Below are 6,779 nucleotides of genomic sequence, written 5' to 3'. Positions count from 1 at the left end.
CTTTTTTTTTTTTTTTTTTTTTTTTTTTTTTTTTTTTTTTTTTTTGAGGCGGAGTTTCACTCTTGTTACCCAGGCTGGAGTGCAATGGCGCGATCTCGGCTCACCGCAACCTCTGCCTCCTGGGTTCAGGCAATTCTCCTGTCTCAGCCTCCTGACTAGCTGGGATTACAGGCACGCACCACCATGCCCAGCTAATTTTTTGTATTTTTAGTAGAGACGGGGTTCCACCATGTTGACCAGGATGGTCTCGATCTCTTGACCTCGTGATCCACCCGCCTCGGCCTCCCAAAGTGCTGGGATTACAGGCTTGAGCCACCGCGCCCGGCCTTTGAATCGTCCCATTTTATTCCCTATGTTCAAACAAATGAGATCTATTATCTTGATCCAGATGCACCATTGTCTAGACGTCAACCCAGGACTCTCAGTACCAGCATTCACAAAACGGTCAAGAACAACAGCTATTTGATTCTGACTGTGTCAGGGACCCACTTCTTAATCCTAACTTGGTAAAAAAAAACAGGAATCGACAGCAAGCAATCCTTAAGGAACTTTCAGAACTGAGTGCCTTCTCCAGAAACAAAAGGAGTTGGAAAGTAATCTCCTGCCTTTAGCTGAAAATAAAGAAGAGAACTTTGGTTCTTCATTTTAAATGTAGAAAATCAAATCCTGCACACTTGATTTGTGACTTCCAAATTATGAAATATGCTCACTGGCTCAACAGTATTTTTCAAATAGCCTAGATTTATTTATTTAATGCTTATTAAAAATGTCTACATTATGTAATAAAATGCTTTACTTGTTTTACACAATAAAACAGATACTTTTGTAAAAAAAAATAAAATAAAATGACCATACTGCCCAAAGCAATTTACAGGTTCAATGCTATTCTTATCAACCACCAAGGACACTCTTCACAAAATCAGAAGAAACTATGTTAAAGTTTACATGGAACCAAAAAAAGAGCTGAAACAACCAAGGCAATCCTAATCAAAAAGAACAAAGCTGAAGGCATCAAGTTACCTGACCTGAAACTATACTACAAGGCTACAGTAACCAAAACTGCATGGCACTTGTATAAAAAGACACATAGGCCATGGACCAGAATAGAGAACCTGGACATAAGGCTGCACACCTACAACCATCTTATCTTCAACTAAGTCAACAAAAATAAGCAATGGGGAAAAGACTTCTTATTCAATAAATGGTGCTGAGGTAACTAGCTAGCCACATGCAGAAAAGTGAAACCAAACCCCTTCCTTGTACCATATACAGAAAAATCAACTCAAGATAGATTAAAGACTTAAATGTAAAACCTAAAACAACAAGAACCCTGGAAGATAACATAGACCCTGGGAAAGATTTCATGACAAAGATGCCAAAGGCAAATGCAACAAACTAGATCCCTGTCTCTCATCATATATAAAAACCAAATCAAAATGGATTTCAAGGCTTAAATCTAAAACCTCATACTATGAACTTACTATGAGAAAACTTTGGGGAAACTCCAGGACTTTGGACTGGGCAAAAATTAGTTGATTAATATCCTACAAGAAAACAAGAAAAAATGAACAAATAGGATCACATCAAGTTAAAAAGCCTCTATACAGCGAAGGAAACAATCAGTAAAGTGAAGAGACAACCAAGAGAGTAAGAGAAAATATTTGCAAACTATCCATCTGACAAAGGATTAATAGCCAGAATATATCAGGAGCACAAACAACTGTACAGGAGGAGAAACTTGAATAACCCAATTAATAAATAAGCAAAAGATCTGAATAGACATTTCGCAAAAGACATACAAATAGCAAACAAGTATATGAAAAGGTTTTCAATATCATTGATCATTAAAGAAATGCAAATCAAACCACAATGGGATATCATCTTACCCCAGTTAAAATGCCTTTCATGCAAAAGACAGGAAATAACAAATCCTGGCAAGGATATGGAGAAAAGGAACTCTCAAACACCGTTGATGGAATGTAAATTAGTACAACTGCTATGGAGAACAGTTTGGAGGTTCCTCAAAAAACTAAAAATAGTTACCATCCAACCCAGTAATCCTACTCCTATATATACCTCAAAGAAATGAAATCAGTATATCAAAGAAATATCTGCACTCTTATGTTTATTGGAGCATGATTCACACTAGCCAAGATTTGAATAAAGAAAATGTGGTACACATACACGATTGAGTACTATTCAACCATAAAGAATAATGAAATTGGCTGGGTGTGGTGGCTCACGCCTGTAATCCCAGCACTTTGGGATCACGAGGTCAGGAGTTCAAGACCAGCCTGGTCAATATGGTGAAACCCCACCTCTATTAAAAGTACAAAAAAATTAGCTGGGTGTGGTAGCATGTGCCTGCACTACAGTCCAGCCTGGGAGACAGAGCAAGACTCCATTTCAAAAAAAAAAAAAAAAGAAGAATGAAATCCTGTCATTTTCAACAACATGGACAGAACTGGAGGTCATTATGTGAAGTGAAATAAGGCAGGCACAGAAAGACAAACTTCTCATGTTCTCACATTTATGGAAGGCAAAATTAAAATAATTGAACTCATGGAAATAGAGAGCAGAATGATAGCTATTAGAGGAGCTGGGAAGGCTGGTGTGACTGTGGTGATGTGGGGATGGTTAATGGATACAAAAATATTTTAGACAGAATAAATATGTTCTGTGTATTTGACAGCCCAACAGGGTGACTATGGTCATCATTTATTGTACATTTTAAAACAACTAAAAGAGTGTAACAATTGTTTGTAACATAAAGGATAAATGCTTAAAATAATGGATACTCCATTTACTCTCATGTGATTATTATACATTTATATACCTGTATTAAAATATCTCATGTACCCCATAAATACATACACCTATATGTACCCACAAAAATTAAAAATTAAAAAGTGAAAGAGAAATAAAGATGTTCTTAGACAGACAAAAGTCCAGAAAATTTGTTGCTGGTAGACCTACCTTGCAACAAATGTTAATAGAAGTTTTCCAGAAAGAAAACAAACAACATAGGACAGATACTCAGATCTACACAAAGAAAGGAACAACATCAGAGAAAGAATAGTGAGGGCAAAATAAAAAACTTTAATTTTTCTAATTCTTGATTTATAAGTTTACTCAAAATAATAACGGCAACAATATATTCAATTGTGTGTGTGTGCTTACATATAAGTGAAATGAATGGCAGCAATGATGTAAGAATTGGGAGAGAGGTATCAAAATTATTCTGTTATTATAAGGTATTCACACTATCAGTGAAGTGGTATAGTGTTACTTGAAAGTGGGCTTGAATTAGTTGTAAACATATATTGCAAACTCTAGGGCAACCACTAAAAAAGCTTTTTTAAAAAAGCATTAACTGATATGCTAAGAAAGGAGACAAACAGAATCATATAAAATGCTCAATCAGAACCATAAAAGGGGTCAGGCATGGTGGCCCATGCAACAGCAGCACTTTGGGCAACCAAGGCATATGGATCACTTGAGCCCAGGAGTTGAAGCCCAGCCTGGGCAATGTGGCAAAACCTCATCTCTACAAAAAAACACATACACAAGGCTGGGCACAGTGGCTCACACCTGTAATCCCAACACTTTGGGAGGCTGAGGCAGGCAGATCATTTGAGGTCAGGAGTTCAAGACCAGCCTGACCAACATGGCAAAACCCTGTCTCTACTAAAAATACAAAAATTAGCTGAGTATGGTGGCAGGCACCTATATTCCCAGCTACTTGGGAGGCTGAGACAGGGGAATTGCTTGAGCCCAGGAGGCGGAGGTTGCAGTGAGCCAAGATTGCCCACTGCATTCCAGCCTGGGTGACAGAGTAAGACTCCACCTCAAAAAAAAAAAAAAAAATACACACACACAGTTAGCCAGGTGTGGTGACACACACCTATAGTCCCAGCTACTTGGGAAGCTGAGATGGAAGATCACTTGAGCCCCAGAGGTGGAGGATACAGTAAAGTCAGATTGCACCACTGCATTCCAGCCTGGGCAACAGAGCAAGACCCTGTCTTTTAAAAAAAAATAAAAGGCAGAGAAAAAGAGTAGAAGACAAAAAGAGGAACAAAAAACAAGGGCAATGAATAGAAAACAGTAACAAATATAGTAGCTATTAATCCAACTATGTCAATAATCACTTTAAACATCAATGGTCTAAATACACCAATTAAAAGTCAGAGACTGTCAGAGTGGATCAAAAAACAAAACCCAATGATATGTTGTCTTCCAAAAGCTACTTTCAATATAAAGATCAATATAAATAAAAAGCAAAGGGATGAAAAAATATACACCATGTTAACACCAATCAAAAGAAATAGCTACATTAATTTCACAGAGAGCTGGCTTCAGAGCAATGAAAGTCACCAGGCATAAAGCGGAGCATTACATAACAATAATAGTGTCAATTCTCCAAGAACACATACCAATCCTTAATGTGTATGCACCTAACAACAGCGCACCAAATACATAAGGCAAAAACTGATAGGTGGCCAGGCATGCAACTCCCCACACTTTGGGAGGCCAAGGTAGGTGGATCACCTGATAGGGAGTTCAAGACTCGCCTGGCTGACATGGTGAAACCCTGTCTCTACCAAAAAATACAAAAATTAGCCAGGCATAACAGTAGCTACACAGTAGTTCCAGCTACTCAGAAGGCTGAGGCACAAGAATCACTTGAACCCAGGAGGCAACGGGTTCAGTGAGTAGAGATCGCACCACTGCACTCCAGCCTGGGTGACAGAGTAAAACCCTGTCTCAAACAAACAAACAAAAAAAAAAAAACTGACACAAATGCAAGGAGTAATAGATGAATCCATAATTACAGTTGGAGACTTCAATAATCCTTTATCACAAAATGAACAAATCCAGCATGCAGAAAATCAGTAAGGACATAGCTGGAATTCAATGTGACCATCAAGTAGCTGAATATAACTTACAACTATTTACTACTTCATCTAGCAACGGCAGAATATACATTTTACTCAAGTTTACATAGAACATTCACCAAAACAAACCATATTCTGGGTCATAAAACACACCTTAACAAATTTAAAAGTGTAAAAATCATATAATACCCATTCTCAGGTTATAATAGAATTAAACTAGAAATTATAACAATACCTGGGAAAATCCCAAAATACTTGGAGATATGGCAACATAATTCTAAATAAAGCATGGGTCAAAGAAGAAATCTCAAGAGAAATTTTAAAATATTTTAGACCTAAATGAAAATTAAAATACAACTTAATGAAATTTGCAGGATGCAGTGAAAGCAGAGTTTAGAGGGAAATTCACAACGATAAATGCATATATTAAAAAGTAAGAAAGATCTGAAACTAATAATCTAAGCTTCCACCATGGGAAACTAGAAAAAGAGCAGCATATTAAATCCAAAGCAAGCAGTGGAAAAGAAATAATGAAAATTAGGGCAGAAATCAATGAAATTGAAAATAGAAAGTAAATCAAGGAAATAAATGAGACCAAAAGATGGCTCTTTGAGATTATCAGTATAACTGATAAGCCTCTAGCTAGGCTAAGAAAAAAGAAAGAAGACACAAACTACTAATGTCAGAAATGAAAACAGAGATAACATTATAGATCCTATGAACATTAAAGGAATAATAAAGGAATGTAATGAATTATATGCCTACAAATTCAATAATCTAAATGAAATGGATCAATTCCTTGAAAGACACAATCTGCCAAAACTCGAGGAATTGAATCAGTAATAAATAACCTTTCAAAACAGAAAACAGATGAATTTACTGGTCAATTCTAGGAAACATTTCAGGAAGAAAGCATATTAATTCTCTACAATCTCTCTCAGAAGATAGAAGAAGAGAAAACACTTCCTAACTCATTCTGAGGCCAGCATCACCCTCATACCAAAATCAGACAAAGACATTACAGGAACATGAAAACTACAGACAAATGTCTCTCATGAACACAGATACAAAAATCCTCAACAAAATACTGGCAAATTTGAATGCAACAATGTGTAAAAACAATTATACACAACAACCAAGTGGGATTTATCCCAGGTATGCAAGATTGGTCCAACATTCAAATATCAACATAATCCATCACATCAACAATCTAAAGGAGAAAAATCATATGATCGTATCAATAGATACAGAAAAAACATTCAACAAAATCCAACACCCACTTATGATAAGAACTCTTAGCAAACCAAGAATAGAAGGGAATTTCCTTAACTTAATAAAGAACATCTACCAAAAACATACAGCTAACATCATACTTAATAGTGAGCAATTAGCTTTTCTGCTAAGATCAGGAACAACACAAGAATATTCTCTCTCATCACTCCTTTAAAATAGTACTAGAAGTCCTAGCTAATACAATAAAACAAGATATAACACCAAGGGCACAGTCCATGAAAAAAATAATTGATAAGCTGGACTTCATTAAAATAAAAAATTTCTGTTCTGAAAAAGACACTGTGAGAAGAATGAAAATACATGGAGTGGAAGAAAATATTTTCAAGAGACATGTCTGATAAAGGACCATTATCCAAAATAATGCAAAGAACCTTACTCAACAATAAGAAAACAAACAACTTGATCTAAAAATGGGCGAAAGACCTGAACAAGTATCTTACCAAAAACGACATACAGGTGACAAATGAGCTTATAAAAAGATGTTCAACATCATATGTCATTAGGGAATTTCAAATTAAAACAGGATTAAAAGTACTACATACCTATTAGAATGGCCAAAATCCAAAACACTGACAACAACAAATGCTG

The 6,779-nt window shown here is 36.1% G+C and overlaps 1 protein-coding gene and 1 pseudogene across 7 annotated transcripts in view; one reads left to right on the top strand and one right to left on the bottom strand.

The window, feature by feature from the left end:
• Positions 1–649, top strand: part of LOC116524149 — a 3,331-nt pseudogene extending 2,682 nt beyond the window's left edge.
• Positions 1–6,779, bottom strand: part of LTBP1 (latent transforming growth factor beta binding protein 1) — a 461,690-nt gene that overhangs the window by 435,916 nt on the left and 18,995 nt on the right. The gene's annotated exons all lie outside the window — the stretch shown is intronic.

The sequence above is a fragment of the Sapajus apella genome, unplaced genomic scaffold (assembly GCF_009761245.1).
Source record: "Sapajus apella isolate SASKATOON/1434 unplaced genomic scaffold, GSC_monkey_1.0 scaffold44, whole genome shotgun sequence".
Classification (NCBI taxonomy): Eukaryota; Metazoa; Chordata; class Mammalia; order Primates; family Cebidae; genus Sapajus; species Sapajus apella.
Note: the sequence above shows the minus strand (reverse complement) of the source record. Positions and strands in the feature narration are given on the sequence as shown.